This window comes from Anas platyrhynchos, chromosome 5 (genome assembly GCF_047663525.1).
Source record: "Anas platyrhynchos isolate ZD024472 breed Pekin duck chromosome 5, IASCAAS_PekinDuck_T2T, whole genome shotgun sequence".
NCBI lineage: Eukaryota > Metazoa > Chordata > Aves > Anseriformes > Anatidae > Anas > Anas platyrhynchos.
Genome location: NC_092591.1, coordinates 61469418 through 61491206, shown reverse-complemented (window position 1 = coordinate 61491206; position 21789 = coordinate 61469418). Strand labels below are relative to the sequence as shown.

At 35.5% G+C, this 21789-nt stretch overlaps 1 long non-coding RNA gene across 6 annotated transcripts in view; it reads left to right on the top strand.

Annotated features, from left to right (window-relative positions):
• The window catches only part of LOC106017560 (uncharacterized), a 368510-nt gene that overhangs the window by 176007 nt on the left and 170714 nt on the right, over positions 1-21789 (top strand). The gene's annotated exons all lie outside the window — the stretch shown is intronic.

The following is a 21789-nucleotide window of genomic DNA, read 5'->3' as shown; positions in this document are numbered from 1 at the left end:
AGCTACATCTGCAGAACACTGCATATGTCAGTTGCCCTGGCCAGCAGGCTTTGGGAATACTATCTACAGGAATTAAAGCTTGCAGCACAAGTAAGACAAGAGGGTGTTTTACTTCAAGTTTTTAATGCCTTTTTCTCTCTCTCTACATTTCTTCACCGATTTGCTTGCAAGTTTGAATTAATGGAAAGAAATAGTATATGATTTTTGCCAGTTGAGACCTCGCTTCAAGGTTTTGCAAATAAATAAATGAATTCATCACACCCTCTATTTCAAAGTTGTACTGTTATCTTAGAAAATAGTATGATGGAAGTATTGAGGAAAGTATTCTTTTCTTCCTTTGGAGCTAGTGGAAACTGGTATGTTAGATGAAGCACTCTGAGAGGGCATTTATTCCAGAGGTCACTAAAGCAAACTTACAGGAGGACTTGAGAATTCATTTGATTTCTTGAAGCAATGAGTATTTATCAGTGGGGTATGCTATAGACTTCTTCAAATATTCAGAAGCATATTCAGACTGCCTTCCTACTTAAAGTAAAAATGCTGTTTCATTTATTACATATTTCCCTCATTTTCTTTTATATTCTCCTGAGGAATCTGTTGTAAATGTCATAAAAGAGTGGGGGGTAAATACATACATACATACATATATATAATGTAGATCTTCTGTTTCCCCTTTCTATCAGTATAACTGTACCTTGATAAGAAGAACAATGGCAAGTTAACAAAATTAAATAACATTTTCTGTTCAAAAAGGAGATAGATTAATAACAGTGGCTACTCTTTTGAGCTGGCAATATTCCTAGCAGTTTTTAGGAAGGTCTTTTTCAATTATATTTATAATTCTTAGAAAAAAATTGAAGTGCTAATTTCACACTACTGAATACATAAAACCCCCTTTTCCTACTGGTAAGCTTGCATGTCTAAACTTAGTTGGTATATTTTTAATGTAAAATGTCTCTGGTATTTCTAAGTGTAGAGCTACTACTGGAGCAGTTCCCAATTCAGATTTTTTTGTTTACAAGGAAAAAAACAACAGTACTTTAAGAAACTATTGATCTGCCTTTTCAATTTTAAGTTGCTGAATCATTGTATTACAGAAGTTCTTTATCTTCAATAAATACTTGTGTTCAACACACTGGGTTCAAACTTGAGGCTGTGTTGAACACAATAATGCATTTTCAGAATTTGACCACATGCAAATACGTTGCAAATTTAAAACAATTATTATTTGTAGATCATTTTATACAGAGAAAATGCATTGAAACAGGTTTAATCAAAACCTTCTAAAGTAATGACACAATGTTATGAAAAAAGCACAGAGATTTGCAAAGAAAAATTAACATAAAATCAAGATGTTTCACTTGTCTACTGGTACCAAACCATTTGTACAGCTGCAAATACTAATTGCTGATTACATCTTACATAAAATCCCCTTAAGCTTTAATTTAGTACTTTTGCTGTTTATTTCTTAACCATCTTCCTCTCTGTGTTTTCCACTCTTCCAATAGTAATTTTAGTAGGATTTGAGACACATCTTGCCCTGCATATTTGCCTTTTCTGACACTGTCAAGAACAGAAGAGCCTCATGGTAGCAGGAGACATAAACAAGATAAAACTCATTTATTTTTTTTGACTCAAATCATAGGCAATGTTATCTAGGCTCTGAACCTAGTTTGTTTCCAGATAATAATGGGAAACAAGATGAAACATTTTTGTTTCTATTCCAGACCTATTAGTAGCAGATATTTCTCATTAGAAGAAATGTTTTCAAGCCTGGTGGTTTATTTGATGTTTTTGTTTGTTTGGTTTGTTTCCCCTCTCTAACTTAATGGACATTTTCTTTCCTAAAATGAATGTCCCACTCTTCTAGTTAGTTGCAGCTTTTGTGATGTTCTGTATACTAAGCTTTCTGGAACTAGAATATAAAATACAAACTGTGGCTCACATGGGTTTGCTGATGAGGTTAAAATTCCTTATACTTTAATAATATGGTAGAATCAACACCATTAATCTGATCTATAATAAACATAAATAGTAGTTTGATTATTCTTGGTTAAATTGTATAAACTTGTTAAGGTTAGGGAGAAGAGAAGCTGATAGTGTTAGTCATAGTATTATTACATTTTTATTTTTTACAGTAGTAAAAAAAATAATTTTTGTATTTTACTTTTAAATGATACTCAAAAAATTCTCAACTGAATAAAACCTACTCCATGTCATATGCAAAATACATCTGAAATAAAATTACTCTAGTAAAACTGTGGGAGAACAGAATTTTGTTCCAGGATCAGTGTTTTCACTAAGGTTCAAAGCTACCTGTACACTTCGAGAATATTTCTGAATTGCTTTAAAGTTTTATCGCTGTATTTTTGAAGTAACCATATCAGTCACACTTGCCTTTTGTTTAGAGTGTTTTGTCTCCTCCCTTCATTGTCTTTTGAGTTGCTCTGCAAAGAAAAGAGTGGAACTGTGTGAAAAATTTTCCTTTATTGTTGATGAATGTTGGTCTTTTGATATGATAGATGTCAAGGACCTGTGTACTTCTGAGCTGAAATACAAAACATTTGTAAAACTCTGTTATTAATGTTCAGCACTGTCAGATATGCAAGAGTGCTCAAGAGTTACTATTGAAATAATAGATGGAAAGATTAGGATAAACAGAGGAAATGAGGAAGAGATAGAACATTACAAAAAAAATTACAAATTCTTGATGTTCTGAAAATAAAAATAGTATCTTTCAAAAAATGTTTTAAAACACCTGGAAAGAACAAGGAAGGAAAAAAATACTTCTGACAGCTGCAGTGAATATTCAAGATAGGAGCCTAAACAATGCTAGGTACAGCTGGAAGAGAGATGGTAAGACAAAATAGTATAAAAAGCTCCTACCATGGATTGTAAAGTTGACAAAAGAAAGCCTGAAACAGTTAACTGATCAGAAGAGGTTGTAATTACAATATTATTGTTCTCTATTTTATATTAAGAACTATTCTCAGTGCTTTGAAAAAAAAAATCTTGCTTATTCAGAACTTTAGCAGATCTAGTATTTGTGTGATAGTATATAACAGATGTTAGATTTTTTTTCTGTGTGACTCCATAATTGTGATCACAAATAAAAAGTATCTTGGAAGCAAAACTGAACTTCTATAAATAATTTTAATTAATTTGTGTTAAAATAGTCAGGAGTAATAAATCTTAGCCTGTGATTTGCTTTGCTAGTACAGCCTTGCCTGGAATTTCAGGTTGGTAATTTTTATTACTATCATAATCTCATAAAATCAGTTACACAGAAACATAAATAGGTAGAGGTGTCTTCAAATATCCTTGTTTTTATCACTTTGTGCTGTAGAAGTGTAGGATTTTATTCCCAACCTTTTGAAACCTAGGAGTGATCTACTACTTAGAACAAGTACTTTAGAGCTGCTAAAAGTCTTTGATACATGAGGTGCTAACCAGTTTCCTACAAGAAACTGTTATGAGCTCGACTAACCTTACAGAATGATCATGAACAGTCTTCAGACTATTTGCTTGCATGTTTATGCAGCAGCTTTGTCAGGCCACTTACAACAGCTGTAGCTGACTTGTTTCCCTCTTTACCTATTTTCCTTTTGGAACACAAACGTTGCCTACTTCTAAACTACCAAGGTTTAGTCTTTCCTTCAAGGATTCTGAAACAATTATTTTTCTCAGGTCAATGACATCTCAGAACCCTATAGGCCATAGTGGTAAAACTTTCTAACCCAAATTACTTGTAGATGGAATATAAATCTTTTTCAGAATTTTATAAGTTTGAAATTATCCATTGCATGGATACTGCCATTTGCGTGGTGAAGTCCAGGTCACACTTCCCTCGTAGACAGATAGAAATAAGGAATGGCAAAGAATCATGCTTGGAATATTTCCACTAAGGTGGAAATATTTCCACTAACAGCTTTTTTGTGAACTTGCATGATAAGGAATTTCCACCCAAGAATCTTACTTATCCATTTCTTATAAATAGTAGTCAGTTGTTGTTTAGGAAGTGAGCTTATCTTGTGGTACTGTAAATTCTCTATTTTCTGTATCCATGAATTTTCTGTGCCGTGTTTTCATAACCATATTGTGAGGTGATTCTTGTCATTCCTTTCACATCATTTTCAGTCTTTCAGTTCACATATAAAATGTATATCTCTAAAGAAGAAGTCATTACTCTGAGATACAACATGGTGATTATTTAAATTATTATTATATTTTCCACAGCTAGAAAGTTTCTGGATCATCTGGGTTCAAAACTTTGTAATGACATCATGCTTTTTTATACTGCTACACCATTGTCATTTATCTATTATTTCCTCTGAGATAGAATTCTTGCTGAGAGTTGAATTTGAAACCAAAGATCATAGACACCCTCTAGTCCTTGCATTTTCTTAAGGACTTTTATGACCATATCTCATACTTCCCTTTTCCCTTTACTGTGAGGCTAAGTTTTATGAGATTTTTATCTCATAAGGTAAGTTTCATGTAAATGAGGACAGAATTATCTGTAGATGTTGATAGTTAACACCTGAAATAAAATCCTGAATTCTAAGTAAAAATACTACAATGATATTTTTCTTCTTTTTAAATTTCCAGCTGTAGAGCTGTTAGTCAGGTCACCAAGCCATAAATAATGCTTCCTTTTTTTTTTTTTTTTTTTTTCCCCCTACTTGTATCTTGTTCGTAGCATCAGGGCATCAGGAACATTTTATTTCCTTCCTCCCCTATTCTTAAAATGTGAGCCCTGAAGACATTAAATAGTATTGTGTTACATGCCAGTTATTTGCCAGTGTCAAAGGATAGTGTAAGCAACACATAGTGCAATTACTATAATCATCATTCATCTACAGGACACACAACTGAATATAGTGGGATTATGCAAATGTTTCAAGCTAGGGCTGTTCTTTCTGGCCTGTTTATAAAAGTAGTCATTCTGCCACAGATTTCTAATAGGGTTTCGTTTTTATACTAAGCAACTTGCTTTTGTAGCACTCCATATAGTGTTTTATATAATAACTGTTAGACTTCACTTACCAGAAGTTCTTTGCATCTAATACATTAGTGTCATCCTGCTGTAAGAATAGGAGTTCTATTTTTAAGTTGTGGTACATGTTTCTCCTTGTCTTTGCTTCTTTTATTTTTTGTTATGCCATAGCACTGATATCTGCTATGATTAACATCATGCCCTTGTAATTCAACATTCTCACTGTATGGATGACATTTTCCTTTAACACATTTCATAGAAGGGCAAGTTCTACTTTGTAGAGAGCATCACTTATTCAGAACTGGAAAAATTAATTTATTTGGTCAAGGGTTCCTAGGTCTTAAGTCAAGGATAGATTTTTTTTAGCATCTGAAAAATAAAAACCCTTTTTGTTGAAAAGATTTCAGATCACGCGTTACTGTTATGCTTTGTTTTGTTTTATTCCATTTTATTCTGTTTTTTTTTTTTCTTTAAAAATTACCAGTGAGGGTAAATAAAGTGGTAAGTATCATAGGAATAAAGATTAAAGTTGATATGTTGTGTCATCTTTAAGCAGTTGCAAATTGTTACCTTGAAGCTTAGCAGAGCCTAAATGTCATTGCTCTCTAATGAAAGCTCTCTAGACACTGAACTGTGTTGATTGTTTCAGTGCAGTTCTTGACAGATTTAAAAAGAGAAAGCTACAATGACAGACAGACTGAAGCCATGGTACAATTATTTACCTTCAGCAGTGCTTCCTTCTTCTCAATTACTGCAGTACCTTGTTTTTCATTCCCTTTCTAATCTAGATGAATTCCTGAACCACGTCACAGTAGTCCACAGAAAGCTTTACCACCACAACTCAGAAGTGGAACAGTTGTATAACAACTGTTGTGCATAGGTGTCATTTCAGTTGGTTTTGTGGCCATCAGCTTTGCATTGGGAAACCATGTCATCAGACTACTGGTGAACAATGCAGTTACCATTGCAACTAGCAATCTAGAGGAATTGTACCCTGAGAAAATTCCAACTTTTTTTTTTTAAGCTGTATGTTTGAATAAAAATAGAGAAAACATGCTTCTTTCAGTATTACAAATTATTTTGGTGCTATATCAAAACAACACTAACATCCAGTTTTATTTCTATTTTACCTCTAACTCAGTGTAAAAAAATGAATAACCTATTTCTGTTACTAGGTCAACTTCTGTGAATCACTTTTTCTGAATATTCAGTCTGTAAATCTTGCCTTAATGAGAGTATTTGAGAAAGAGATCACAAGTTCCTAAGACTTTTGTGTAAATGAAAATTTGCCATCCTGATAATTTTATGAAACATTTAGCAAAACAATAATCAAGTCAAAATATTTTTTATGCAAAACATTTTATTGTTCTCTTTGAAAGATCTGGGTCTGTTGTAGTATTTTAAAAACATGGACATTGGTTTTAAACTACTTTTAAGACTTCAGAATTATTATTTTGTTTCAGATTTAAAGTATTTTGAAGTTGAACAAAATATTTATTACAGACTAAAATGCAGTCCTCTTCAACTTTCATTAACATGGATTTCTAACACTGCTTTGAAATTGAACTGTTTTTTTTTTTTTGTTTGTTTGTTTGTTTTTTTTCTTCTCCAGAATAAGTAATGCATATGAATTTCAGTTATTGGCTGGGCTATAAACATCAAGACCTGTTTTGATGATTACACTTCAGTTTTCTACCTCATTAGAATCTAGTCAGCTAGGAATAATATTTCTGAGTTTTCTATGGATTGCAAGTCCATAGCCTTACACAGGCTTAGGAAAAAAAAAAAAATAAATGCCCATGAAGTATTTTCAGTTGCTGTCCAGGTTTTTTCAGTAGCTACTATTCAGGCTGTTGTAAATCCAAGGTATGAATTAGAATTTTGGCACAGCTCTCAACATAGTTTCTGATGCACCATAGCAAGGATTAGGTCTTCTGGGCGGGTGCTACTACACGCTGATCACTTTTCCCAAAAGAATTCTCAGGAATAATTTGTTTTTCTACCTGAGCCAGACTGTCCAGTGAACGAGTTTTGTCTCCTAACACTTTCTCAAATGTCAGATGATGTTTCACATTTCTCAGAACATAGTGCTTCACACCATGGGGCTGCAGAAAGTGTAACTGTATCCTACTCAGACACAGTTGCCTGCTACAGCTGTTCTAAGTTTTCTAAATGAAGTCCTTTTTACCCACCATTTTGGATCTTTTTTTTTTTTTTTTTGCTTTCCTTTACAAAAGTAGACATGCAATTACTTATTACTACAATTTCAGCAAAATTGGTAAATCTGCTGTTACAAAATGTTGTTGATCTTGTTACATATTTTAATCACAAGAACTATGCATCAGTGGTGTATAGTTTTTTGTCTCAACTTCTTGTATAGCTGGTATTTTTTTATTTGTTTGTTTTTCTTCTCACTTGCTCTTCTCTGAGTACTCTTTTGTTTTCATTATGCTAAGGACTGGTCTTTAAGAATTCTGAATGTTGCATGATTATTTGCGGCTTGGCTTTCTCTTCTTAGGCTTGCGTTCCATTCAAGCCACTGGCAGCTAACTTCTCTCCAGGTTTTTGCGTACTGCTGGAAGGCAGAAAAACCAGTTTTATCCAGACAGCATTGTGAGGATGAGTTGCGTGAGGTTACTTACCCAATCTGCTTAGAAAAAAAAAAATAATAATAATTTACCTTTCTTCTAAACATATATTGTCTATTAAAGGCATTTATAAGACTTGAAAGTACTACACCATTTCAGAGAATAGTTTGTGTTATGAAAAACAGTAGGTCTATTTGAAAAACATCAGTTTTGAATATTTTATGATTTTAAATTACATACTTTAAATGGATGAAGTGACATATCTTACTGGAAATCCAAATAAGCAAGTTGTCTTATATTGGTTCTAAATATTCATTTAGAAATGGAAAGTAGAAGTGTTTTCTATTGATAGTCTTCATGTGTGTTGTTTTTTATTATTTTTTTTATTCTTATTTTTCTGCTTCTCACTAAATATCATTAAGCTGCTAGTAGCTGCAAATCTTGTATGCAAGAATACAAGATAACTGCTTTTCCCCATCAGTGAAGGCATGTTTGCATTTTTGTTTAATAACAACTTTGATCCTTCTACTGTTGGCAATGGTCATTGAGAAATCCTGACATAAAGAAGGTATCTGCAAGATAAAGTTCTACAAGGGATGATTAGCAGCACTTAAGTTTTCTTTCTGTTGAAAGGAAGAATCCCTGATTGAACAGTGCATTGAATGATATGACAAGCAAGTACTTGATCCCTGTCCAGCTGGAAAGGAATTGTATTCATCAGCAGCTTTTTAGCTAAGGATGTCTTTATATTTTCACTCTTTGTTTGAGTCTCTCCAGATCCTCCCTGTACTTCATGTCAGCACTATATAGTAGGTATGCCAAGTGGTTTTGAAATTTAAATTACAGTCTCTTTTTCAGATGTTATTGGAAAGAACGTGTAATTTATAACCACGTGTTAGGAGTACAGGATGTTCATGGTTCACTGCCAATTCTTCTTTTGTAAAGTTAATAAAACTTTCATAAAACACTTATACACTTGTATATTTCATGGTAAAGATTTTTTTTAATCTCATAGGCTAATGTAAAGATTTATTAAAAACATTTTTTTGTTAAGAGGAGTGTCAATAGTTTGCAGCTGAGTGTAATTTTGAATTCCCAGTAGATGACAGTCTGACTGAAAATGACACTAACAGCTTTGTTGATTTAGCACTAAAAATAAAGGATTCTTTCAAATGATATAAAGCTCTAATACCCTGAGTGTGCTGAAATACACTTGAGACCCTTAAGTAGAGTTGCAGTGAAATGTTTGCCAGCACTACGGATTCCGGTGAACAAGCATTAGCAAGCTTGCTGGCACTGACCCATTGGGCTCCCACCTAAAAATGAGTATGAAGGATTGAGATACCACACCAACAAGAGAATCTGATATGTCTAAATATGGGAACCATCAGACCTTTGGATAATGTCATGGAATAGGCTTCAGTAAGACTTGTTGTAAGACCTTGTGACATCATTTTTAATGTTTTTTGTTCTTCTTTTTTCCTCAAAAAACGAGTACTTTAAATATTTTATTCAGTAGCAACCCAAAACTACTACCATCTGAGAGCTATGAAGAGGTATGTGAAAGGAGTTGATGGTTTTATGCCAGTTCCTGCAGGATGGTTGTTCGCTCTCTTTTTGTGATGTGATAATTGATAGCTTTGCCGGCGATCTTGGCAAAGAAGCTGAGGATTAAATAGCCCAAGAGATGGAACTTTCCTAGTCTCCTAAGTGAGAAACAGACATGTTGGCCAAGCAGTGTGGAAGTCTGAAATGCTTCTGCTGTACTATAGATAAATACTGTAAGACATTTTCGTCCATTTCTGAAATGTCTTTATTCAAACTAAGAGTGCATAGAGCTACATGTATGTACTGTGGATCTTTGTCCATCTTTAACCTATTTTTCACTTGTTTTCTGGTATAAGCCACGTAGCTCAGTGATATCAATATTTTCCACAGTATTACACCTACCCTAAATGCCTATGTCAGTGTAAAGGAGGTACAAAACTCTATGCACAAAATAAATAATAATAAAATGAGAATGGGAGTCTGTTCTAGACATATCAGAGTTGGTAACAAGTGGGGGCACTGATGAATTTGTTGCTTAAAGGATCCAGTTACTTTACGCTCCCTATCTTCATGGGAAATAGAAGACAATAACTCTCTTAATCTGATAGCTGCTACCTAAAGTAAATAAATAAAAATCATTATTTACTCTAAGCCTGCCAACATTTGATATGTCATCCATATGTTGTGACTACTGTAGTACATTTTTGCTGTCTTTAGTGTTGTTTTTTTAAAATGATTTCTTCCTGATCCACAAGTGGCTAATGTGGAGAACAGAAAGGCGACTTCATGTAACCTTTGCAAGATATAAATATCTGGAAATAGTAATAAAAATAATACCTATAAATGGTAATTGGAACTGTGAAAACAGTAGCACTGAATACAGGAGGAAGTGGAGGTTTAGGAAAAAACCTAAGAATTTGTTTTATTTTTCCATTTTATCTTGCATATGCGATAAAAATAAAATAGGAATGTAGATCCTTAGAGAATCAATTAGTGTGCATAGAAATAAGGAGGTAATTATATAGAGGGAGTTAAAGACAAAATGGTTGAAAAATGAATGTTTATAAAGCAACCTTGAGTGGCTGCTGATTCTTGACCTAGATCACTTAATGGTCACAGATTTAAATAAAACCAGGTTTTTAAGTCATGTTAATCATGTTTTTATATCGCGGAGCAGCTTCTGAATTAAGAAGAGCTTGTGGATCATTCATATATTTCTCAGACTGACCTCCCCACACAATGTGTGGCATGTGTATACACACACCTACTACACTGTAAGCTGCGGTACAAATTGGCCAAGTGGTTGTTCTTTTCCTTCTGCAAGCATTTCCAGATTCACAAAAAAAAAAAAAAAAAAAAAAAGGAAAAAAAAAAAGGAGGGAGAGAGACAGATGATTACATCATAGAATCAGAACAGTTTGGAATGGGAGGGACCTTAGAGCCCATCCGTGTCCATATTTTCTTAAACCATCTCTAAATTTCCAATAGGCTAAGTGTGTCTGGGATAACATCTGAATTTCTGAAGCAATCCCATCAGATTTTCAGAAAGACTTTTTGCTAGATCAATCTGCTACAATAGAGCATCTTGTGAATAATAAACTACTATAGCTGATATGTCATGACTGCATTGTTAAAAGAGGAGTGGGCCTTATAATGACAAAGAAGGGCAATGCACTAGAATTTTCCCTTTGTGATATGAACAGAAGAGTTGCACATGCACACTGGTAAACTTTAATTGGTGCAAAAGGCTGATGCTTTCTGATCTGGTGGTTTCACTGTGTATAAAGGGCCAAGTAAGCCAAGTGCTACCCTCTTTTGATCTTACACGTAGACTCCTGACTTCTGTATCCCACTGTATTTCTCTTGATTGCTGGAGCCCTTTGGAAAGAGGTCTGCCATTGACTAAGTGTTGGCTCTCCCATAACAACATCTTTTGCAACTGCGCCTCATACTGAGCCTTGGAGAAGGCTGCCCAGCTGATATCTTTTCTTTGGGTAAATACTTGATCATTGCTACCAAAACCAACAGGACTATAAAAACTAAAGGATAAAGAAAACATTAGGCATAATGCCTTTCAGTGATGTAGTTACTTGTGCTAGTACAGACTTAGTTAAATGTTCGGTGAAAATATCTTAAGGTGGTTTGAATTTTTATTTTGTTATAAAATATATGTTAGAAGATTAAAGCATGTACAGAACATTCCTCCCTCTCATTCATGTCAAAATGAAATTGATAATTGCCAGTTTTTAACCAGCTCAAAAGATGCTTTCACAGCCTTCCCTTTGCAGGAGATTACTTATTGTTGCCTTTGAAGTTGACATTATTTAATAGAGATCTTTTTTTCCTTATGAATTGTTTCAACTTGCTCATGCTGTCTTCAATTTAATGAAGCTTTTGAGAAGGAAACTGTAAACAAATGAGATAGGATGGTTTAGGAAGAATGTGAATTGTATTCTTTAGCAAGAATTGTTTATGATGATGGTTTCATAATATGTAAAACATATGGACCACCAGAAATCCAAATGTCAGAGCTTAGGTCTTTGATTTATTATTTTATGTCGTTTGCATTTTATTCACGTTTCTAACCCCCCTCCCCCTCTTTTTCTTTAATATTTTGCTATTTGTAGCAATAGTATGGTTATGAACAAGATAGGTAAGTGTTACAGGACTATGCTAGTCATTGAAAAACATAAGAAAAGCTGAAAGCAAGCAACCAATAGTCATGATCCTATAGCTCAGTAAGGATGTCGGTGTTACTATTGAAAAGGACCTTAAAACCTATGCAGCTTTTCTTGTGATCTCTTTTAAAAATGTGTTAGCAGGTACATCCACGATAGTTTTCCTGATTCTTACTTTAAATCTGAGTCAGTTTACAGTGACTATTTATGCTTGCATAATATCTGTCAAAGCTGTTTGTGTTCTAAGAGTCATTCAGAACCACCTCTCTTTATTGAAAAATGACCAGAACCAAATCAGTTTTCCATATTCTGGCTTACTAACTGAGACAGTAAATCCATGGTTTTCTGCAGCTTAATTATGAGTGCATAAGTCTGTAAAAGTAAACACAGACTGCAGAACTATAAAACAACCACTTACCACCATCTTCATTTAACATTCATATTTTGCATGCCAAGTAGAACAAAACAGTACAGAATTAGTGAAAACTATCACCATCACTTAATTTATTTTATGACACGGTTACCCATCTAGTTGATCAAGGGAAGCCAGTAGATTTGTTTTACTTATTTATTTTAGCAAATCTTTCAATATTGTCTCTCATAGTATCCTTCTGAACAAAATGTCCAATATACAGCTAGGTGGGTACATAATATGATTGGTGAACAAATGGCTGCTAGGTTGGTCTCAAAAGGTTGTGGTAAATGAGGTTGCATCAGGCTGGCAGCCAGTCAGTCATGAGTGGGGTTTCTCCAGGACTCAATTTTAGGTCCTGTGCTCTTCAATGCTTTTATAAATGATCTGGTCGAACACATGCTAAGTTTGTAGATGATACCAAATTAGGAGCAACTGTTGAATACCTTGGTGTACAGAGACCTTGCAGAGAGATCTTGACAAGTTAGAGGGCTGGGCAATCACCAACCATATGAAATTTAGTAAGAGCAAGTGCTGCATTCTTCACCTGAGCCAGGGACACCTTGGGTAGACGTACAAATGGGAGAGCCAGAGGCTGGAGAATAGCCCTGTGGAAAGGGATCTGGTAGATGGCAAGTTGAATATGAGCCAGCAGCATGCCCTGGCAGCCATGAGGGCCAGCTGTACCCTGGGGTGCACCAGGCACAGCACTGCTAGCTGGTCCAGGGAAGGGACTGTTCCGCTCTCCTCTGTGCTGTTGAGGCCTCACCTCACGGATTGTGTGCAGTTGGGTGCCACAACATAAGAAGGACGTAAAACTATTAGAGAGTTTCCAAAGGAGGGCTGCAAAGATGGTGAAGGGTCTAGAGTGGAAGACACACAAGAGGCAGCTGAGGTCATTCAGATTACTCAGCCCAGAGCAGAGCAGGCCAAGGGGAGGCCTCATGGCGGCCTGCAGCTCCCTCACAAGGAGCGGAGGGGTAGGCGCTGAGCTCTGCTCTCTGGGGACAGTGTCAGGACCCAAGGGAATGGCATGGAGCTGGGACATGAGAAGGTCAGGCTGAACGTTAGGAGAAGGTTCTTCACTGAGAGGGTGGTCGGGCACTGGGACAAGCTCCCCGGGGAAGTGGTCACGGCACTGAGCCTTCAAGAGCTCAGAAGCATTTGGATGATGCTCCCAGAAATATGGTTTGATTATTGGATGCTCTTGTGTGGGTTCAGGAGTGAGAGTTGATGATCCTTGTGGGTGCCTTTCAACTTGGTATTTTCTGTGATTATTGCATATGAAGCTTATTTTAATAATGCCAACAGATACCAGTGGGTAGGATTTAAAAGAATGAATTTACATCACATCCCTTTGCCTTTGAGAGTGTGATTTGTCTCAAGTTTACCTGAATTTTAGCATTCTTGGAAAACAAAAATGCGTTGCTTAGTTTGTTCTATGCCTGTAGACATTCTGCTAATTAGCCACACAAATTCAGATCAGGTATTGACTAACATGAATTAATTTGTTGCCCAATAAAAGAGAACCACTAGCGTGGAATTGTCATCAGGGAAAACAGAAAAGGAAAGAAGTTGAGAAATCTTTGATCCTGTTTTCAGTCAACCTCTCCTGTATGAATGAATGGGAGATCAAACATGAAAAGATGTGTGCTATGCTGCGTTATAGGAATCCAATACTCTAAGAATCATGTGCAAGTGAAAACAGGAAATCTGCCAAGAAGGTAATAATTAGGTAGAAATTATAATTGAGAAATGCAAAAATGTGGCTTGCATATTTTTCTGGACTGCTGGACTTAGCTGAAGACTGTATTGAGCTATTGTCAGTCACAGTTCCATCTGTGTATCGTATTAGATTTTTGAGATATGTTACCCAAATAGAACATTGCTAATACTGCATAATATGATATTTTTTCCTGTGTGTGTGTTCATGAAATCTGCAATTTCCCATTTCGTAACTATTGTCATTATTCATCTCTTTAGAGTTGTGCTTTGACTTTTGACTATGAAATGATTCCTTCTGAGGAGATTTCTGTAAACAAATCAGTTACAATGGGTCTTAAGATTTTCCTGTGTTCTTTTTCAGCACAATTACTTATTGTTTATTTTTAATCCTTTTGCTGGAAAATGAAGTTTTGGTGACTTAAGATACTTATATTTATTTTCACGTAGACTAAGGTGGTCTTTATGCACTGTATTCTCCTGTAGCTTTTTAGGATTACAGTCAGATTGGTTTTCTTTAGTAGCTGAAATAATTCATACTTGTGAATACAGTTAGACCACGGACAAGAAGGTTTTCATTCCCATGTAAAACTAGGCTGGTAAAAGCATTTGTACATATGTACAGGAGAAGTATGTCTGTATGTGGAGGAAGAAGGGTTTGCACCATGTTATTACATCGGAATCACTAGGCAATACACATTTTGTGTGTAGAGGAAGCCTTAGGCAAACAGGTTCAATGCCCACTGTGTCTCAAAGTGGGTAGCTAATAAATGGAGTAACAACTGAAATCAGCAGAAAGAAGTTTCAGCTAAAACATTGGAGTGGATTAAACCGTAATGTTTTTTGTTGTTGTTTTTGTGCGTGTGTGCTTTTATAATCCTATGTTGTTGTGGCTGTGGAGGCTTTGTTGTTTTGAATGTGACAGCTAACAAATGAGTCATGATTTTGCTTCTCAACACTGTTACCTTGCTCACAGAACTCTTAGTAAGGTCCTTCTGGTGCTTTGGAATGACACCTGTGACCTGCAGCTTTCTACAGTCTTCTGTGTGTATTTGCACGTTGTCTGTGTTCAAATATGTTTAATTGCCTGCTGAGGTGGGGGAAGCAATTTTAATGAAAAGATTCGAAGGCTAAAAATGAGTTTCAGGTGACATTCCCCTAAGTACTGCTTCTCCTCCTCCTCCTGCTCTCTGCTACATCCTGCTCCTTCAAAAAATTGCATTTTTTCTAAAAACTTTCCACACCTTTGTGAGAAATTTAAATAATGAAGCATCTGGATGTGAACTGTTTAAGGATCTAGTCAACTTCCTTTTTCCATGTCTAATCCTTCATCGTTGTCACTCCACCCTACTTATACTACCCACCCAGTCTTAATTTGGTTCCTTTCATTTGTTCTGTAATGGAAATATTCTGGATTCTCCCTGTTACTGTATGTACCGTGCATTAAAAGTGTGTTGAGGGGCTTTAAGAGAAATATTTTCCTATGCATTTGAAGTTACAAGTTTTTGAGAGCTTTATTTTTTTTCCCATAATGTGCTGTGTTGTCGGGCCAGAAGGATATTGTTATGTTTATGACTGGAATGCCTAGTCTTTCTGACATTGTGAAATGTGTTGATAAGTTGCTACAGGAGTTTTCTTATGGCAGCAAAATTATTTTCAACTAAAGTTTCCTTTTTCCTTTCTCCTGGTATCTTTTTTTTTTTTTTCTTTTTCTTTTAGACTCTTGGTCTTCAAATTATTTTTCCAGTATTGTCTCTCTAATGTCTGTTCTCCTGCTGTGATAGTTAGCTCCATTCTCTCCGCCTTAGCCCACTAGGCTGCAGCACAGCCTAGATCAGTGTTAGGTCAGTTAATAACTGTGAGCATTCTTGCACACTCAAGAAAACAGACCTGTGCAAGCGGCTCCGGCTGATTGTGGGGTAACCAGGGAATGGAAAGCTAGCTTCAGCAGTAACTATGGAGTAGATTTAGTTCTTGTGCAATAGTCTAAGCGATGTCAATTCATAAAAACCTGCTGCACCAGTGCTGGGAAATCTACATATGCTGTATTTGAAGTGTCTATGTGCTAGTAGGAAAATAACAATTGTAGAAGGCCCAGCTGTCTGTCAAGAAAGATAAAGCAGGCCATTACATGTTCAGCTCCCATTCCTACAGCCTGTGCTGACTAAAATCTGATCTCCACTGCTCTGAGCATCATGTTAGACCATCGTATGTCGTATTCTACTAACATGAATGCAAAATATTTCTCATTCCAAACAACGACAGCATTTTCTATATATTTTATAATGGTTAAAACTGATAGAATCAGTTTGGAATACGAACCATCCATTCAGCAACTCAGCTGCAACTGAATATAGATATCCTTTCTTAGTAGTCAGGCACTCACAATGTGCTGCTCTATTATGTGAGTCAGACTAAGCCTTTTAGTGCTCTTCTGTGACTGTGCTTTGGTATGTATCTGTATGAATATATTGGCACGTGAAAATCTCATTGTGGCTTTAAATGCTATAAAGTTGGTTTCTTAAGCACCAATGACCAATGAGAGAAGTAATTATATGTGGCTTGAACTTAGTTCTATTCAGAAATAAACATTATAATTAGGATATAATTATGGCTATGAAATAATTTGATATAAAGGAGATAAAAATGTAGATTTTTGGATAACTGTCACTGCATTAAAAATCTTGTTTACCTGTTGTTTTGTTCAGCTTTTTAAAATAGCTCTTTCTGTTTATGACTTCTGATAGGAAGAATTAAGTGGTACAGAGCTATACTTCTGTATGTTTTACAGCTTGTTAATAATGTGCTAAAGTTTCAGTGACAGATCTGTATTCTGCCCTTGTTGCCATAGTGTGGGGGCTCCATGGTCCTGAATCAGTCCCCTATACCATCAGAAACCACTGGAGAAAGGCTTTACTCTACCAACACAGATTTGACGTTAATATCAGAGAAATATATATATATGCTGTTTTCTGGAGCTGGTACAAGGAAATGTCAATTACACCTTTCTGTGAAACGAGGCCTTTTGAGCTGCTGGGAGGAAAGATTTCCAGAACTGAATAGCTGGTGTTTCTGTAATTGGCACTTGGTTGAGAGCAGCATAGGCAAAAGCCCCTTGTCAGACAATACCCCACTTTCTGAGTTGTACGTGCATCTGGAAACTCCTGAGGTGAAAGGACTGGTCAGTCTAACACCTCTACTGAAGATATTTATGCGCCTCACTGTTAGCTGATTTCAGTTTCTTTGACAGTCATAACTTTTGTGTTGCTGCAGTCTCCTAACTGTGTAAGAGTCTACATTTGTCCTTTGGGGGACACACCAGTAAGAAAATTCTTTCAGGATTGAACTTGGTGTGCGTCTTGTGCTGTCAAGCTAGTTTCAGAAAATGGGAACTAAGGAGTGAATATGAAGATATACTTATCAGCTATCTCTTACCCCCAAACCATGTTGTAGATGTTGAAGCCTAATTCCCTACAGTTATGCAGGCAATTGTGGTATGAAATTCTTCAGCTACTTACTGGTTCAAAATAATGGGTATAAAGAAGAGGTCAGTGGCCTTAAAATTAAAATGGTGTACTATGTATAATTCAGTGCCTCTGTATTTTATTTCAGCTAAATGAAATTGAATGAGACAGTTAATACTGGTGTAAGACAGTATTGGAAATTTTATACAAAACGGTGCATGGCTTTCAGGGAAATTTCAGTTGTGACAAATATGCTGGGAAATCAGGATGACTGACTGGTGGTTCAGAAAACCAGTCAAGGTTTAGTACTGGCCAAGCCTTTACATGGTTTACAGTTTGTTAATAATTTCAAGTTACAGAGAGCGCTTGGAATCCCCAGCCAAACAGTAGAAAACCAAGAACATTAAGAATGGTAAGAATGGAGCTCCTAGCCCTTTGTTCTAGCCATTATGTGTCACTTTCACATGGTTATGGACACCTTGGCTTTGCCAGGTTGAAACCTATTTCAGCATATCTAGCTGTTGCTCTTAAGCTCCCCTGGACTGTGAAAATTCCATTTCCACAAAGTAAATGAACATATTCACCTGCAAAATATTTTCCCTAGCGGATAAAATCTTGTTAGCTTTCATACAGTGGATTATTTCAGCTCCTTTTATGTACTTGGGGTGTGTGGGGGAGTCCAACTTTTACGAACACGATTTTGTCTGCAAAAGTTTTTTTTTTCTCCACAGTGCTACTTTTTTTTTTTTTTTTTTTTAGTATGCATGCCAGGATTTATGACTGAATAAACCAAATATAGAACAGACCACTTACATAATATTTAACATATGTTATAATGTCAGATGTGAGTTAATTTTAGAAAGAGTAATGGAGAGAACCAGACAAAATGGATCATCGCTCAGCCCTGAATGTGATTAAGCAAAGAGGAAGGATTCTCTCCCACCCCACCCATGTATTCGGCATAAATTTCCTGCAAGTCCTATAGCAGAGGAATATAAAACTCTTCCAAGTGAATATAGACAGATGTTGGGTGGTCCTATTTTGCACATGATTACTCAGTGCTCTCATATAGGAACACTGGTTCTCATCCAAGTAAAAAAACCTGAAAAATAAATTCTTCATCGCATTGTCCAAGGTAAAGGTAATGTATTCTGTTAAGGAATAAAATTCACCTAAAACATGCCACAGCTGTTAATGAAACATTAAAAATAAGATTAAAACCCATTTGTTGCAGAATTCTGAAATAGTATTAATAAGCGTTGTACTGCAGACTATTAAGACTCTTATTTTGTATGCACAATGTGTGTTACAGTGATGTCTTTAAATACTATTCACGTAGAATAAAATTTTTTGGAAAATGCATTAAATTCATGTCTGAAAAGAAGTAAGTAAGAGCAAGACTCTGATCAATCCACATCCTAGATACCCGAGTAGTAACTGATGTATGTAGCTTTATGTTAATAGATGCTCAACACTGTGCATAATGTGTATTATACTCTGGGCATAAAATACCAAGGTCCAGTGTCTCAGAATTCACACTGAATCTGAAACACACTATCCTGTGCAAAATGGTGAGATAATGAGAACATTTTACAAAGCCATGCTGATTGTTTTCTTTTGTTTTGCAAACCGTAGACTGGTTACATTCAGGAGTATCTGATATACTTTCTCTGACCAAACTGTGAGTGAAGAATATTATGGTGGGGATCCTTTTGGACCCTGTGTAATTTTATATGGCACAGGATCATCTCTTCTGGGTTTTGATATCTGTTTAAAGAAATAAACATACAAGTCCCTCTTATATAGGATATAGTTGTGAGACACCTAAAGTGTTGTTTTGTTTTGTTTTGTTTTGGGGGGGGGAAGTAGAAAATCCAGGAAACCTGTCTTAATTTTGTCTCATTCTTTGTTACCGTTTTACTGGTTGTTCCATATTGCTCCTTCTCCTTACGTTATTTTTATTTATTTATTTATTTTACATTTATTACTTCTTCCCTTTAAAATATTTGTAGACCTGTAATTTTTCATAGCTGTTTTTTGTTTGCTAGTTGTTGGTTTTTTGGTTAAGCCAAATCATCTTAGGTTCAGCTAATCTAAGTTTGAGTTCAATGAGACAGTTAGTACAGGAAGATCTTGGGAGATTTAGTTATAGAATCAATAAGTAATAACTCCTGAAGTTTTTGAGAAGTCTTTAGTTTCTGGGTTCTGTAGAAGGCAATAGTTAAGATACAACAGTAATAGAAATTTTTTGAAGCACTTCAAAAGTTTAAATATGCTTCAGGTAATTACCAGTGCTCTTGTTTAACTTGCTTAGATTTTTGTTTGATTGTTATCTGTTGAATTGGTGACAAAATTTCAAGAGCGATGAACGTATTTTAGAGCAATATAGAAATTCATAAATTGTTTTTGAACTTTAGTTTTCTTCTTTAAAAAATAAAACAAAATCTTGAAATAACTTTGAGAACTCACTTGTGAGGGGTGAAGAGATCGTTCCTTTCAGTATTTTGACAGCTGAAAATTAGCAGGCATTCTGGACTGTCTATAGATAGATCAGATACTGTATTTTGAAATGTAGAATTTCAAACACCTCCTCCTCCACTAATGCTTTACTGAAAGCTCTATATAAGCTGAATTTGTAATGTTATATTCCTCAAGAAAAGTATGTGTACAGTTCAAAACGTCACAAGTTGTTCTATGTTCTCACATTTCTTAAACATAGTAAGAAATTAAGCTACCACTTTTGTAAAGCTATATCAATTACTTTTGGTAACAGGACGTCAAATGTCCATCCTAAGGGCAGGTTTCACAGATGTCAGAGCCAGTGTTACTAACTGTAGGAAGACTTTTTTCAGTCACAGTGGTGCTGGGTTCTGTGGAAGCTGAACTTATAGAATATCTGTGGCCAGCACTTGCCGTGGCCTAACTCTGTGGTGGGCTGAGTCCTACATAATGGCTGGGAGTCCTGATGGAAATACTGGCTTGTTGTAGTATAGTTTGTTTTGGTTAAATGAGGTTGAAGACTACAAACCTAATTTTAGGTTATATCAATGGAAAAATTACATGTCACAAACCAAAAAGAGCAGTTTAATTTGACCTTTCCTAATGAAAGATAGGGCAGTGAGAGAACTACATGGGAGTATTTATTAACTAGAACACATGATTAGAAGCAATTTTTTTTTTTTTTTGGTCTGATTCCACAGAGCAAATAATACAAACCTACGCCTGTTTTTAGGATATACTAAGGCTAGAAGGCCATCTGGGTACAGATCTGTGGATGTTGATAGTGTTGCATCCCAGATTCTAATTTGTCAGGCAAATAATTTCATTTAATTAATTAACTTGTTATATTCAGGATCTCTTACTTTTGATGCATTGTTGCTAATGAATAAAAGTGACAAAAAGAAAAAAAGCATCTTGCTTTTCTTTTGTAGTCACAGTATCTGGAAAACAACACAACTGTGATTAGTAGCATATGTAGCTAAACAGGTAAGCAAAAGAAAATTCAACTTTTTTTTTTTTTTAATAAATAACGGGTAAAAAAATTCCCTTTTATTTTGCTGCTCAGATATGTATTAATTCATTCATTAGTCTAACAACCTGCTTGATAGTTTTTTTAGCAGTGATTTTGTAGGTCAGAAAGTGAGCTCAAGTCTTGAGAAGAGTCAACAAAAGCTCTGCTAAATGCCTCATTCTCTTACCCTGGTATTTAATTGTAGTTGACCCACTACAGATCAAGCTCTGAGTGTAGAGACTGCTCTTATTTAATCGTATTACAGCTCTGATTGCTTCACGATATTAAAGGGAAAATAATCAAAGCCTTACTTTTATCAATGAATCTGAATACAAGAAGATTTGAAAATTAATTAGGCAGAGTCCTTTGCAGATAATCACTACAATGTTGATGTAAGGTTTGAAGGCAAAACTCTACTTTTATTTTGAATTATGGAAAGGGTTTAAAAGTCTGAACATAGAGCTTCATGACTGGCTGTCAATGATGTCATAGCCATGTCAATAATGCCCTTTAAGTGCAGGAGTCTGACTCTCTCTTCATCTTTTTTGATTTGTAAGTTCCATTTCATAATAGCAAAGAGACACTTAAAGGAATGTCTTGGGTTTCTTGCCTTATAACACCACCCAAGGCATATAATAATCTTCTGAAAATGCACTTCAAAAAAAGCAATCTGTCATGTCTTATTGCTTAAATATAGGCCAGAAAAATCTGCCTTACTGGACAGGATGATATAAGTGCTACACTGGAATGGACTCTGAGGGTGGGGAAAAGTCTAACTACATCCTCAACTTCCATAGCAGCAGAATCCAGAATTGCTCCATTTAGAGTTCAATAATATGGATGCAGGGTAAGAATGCTCTCTCTTCACTA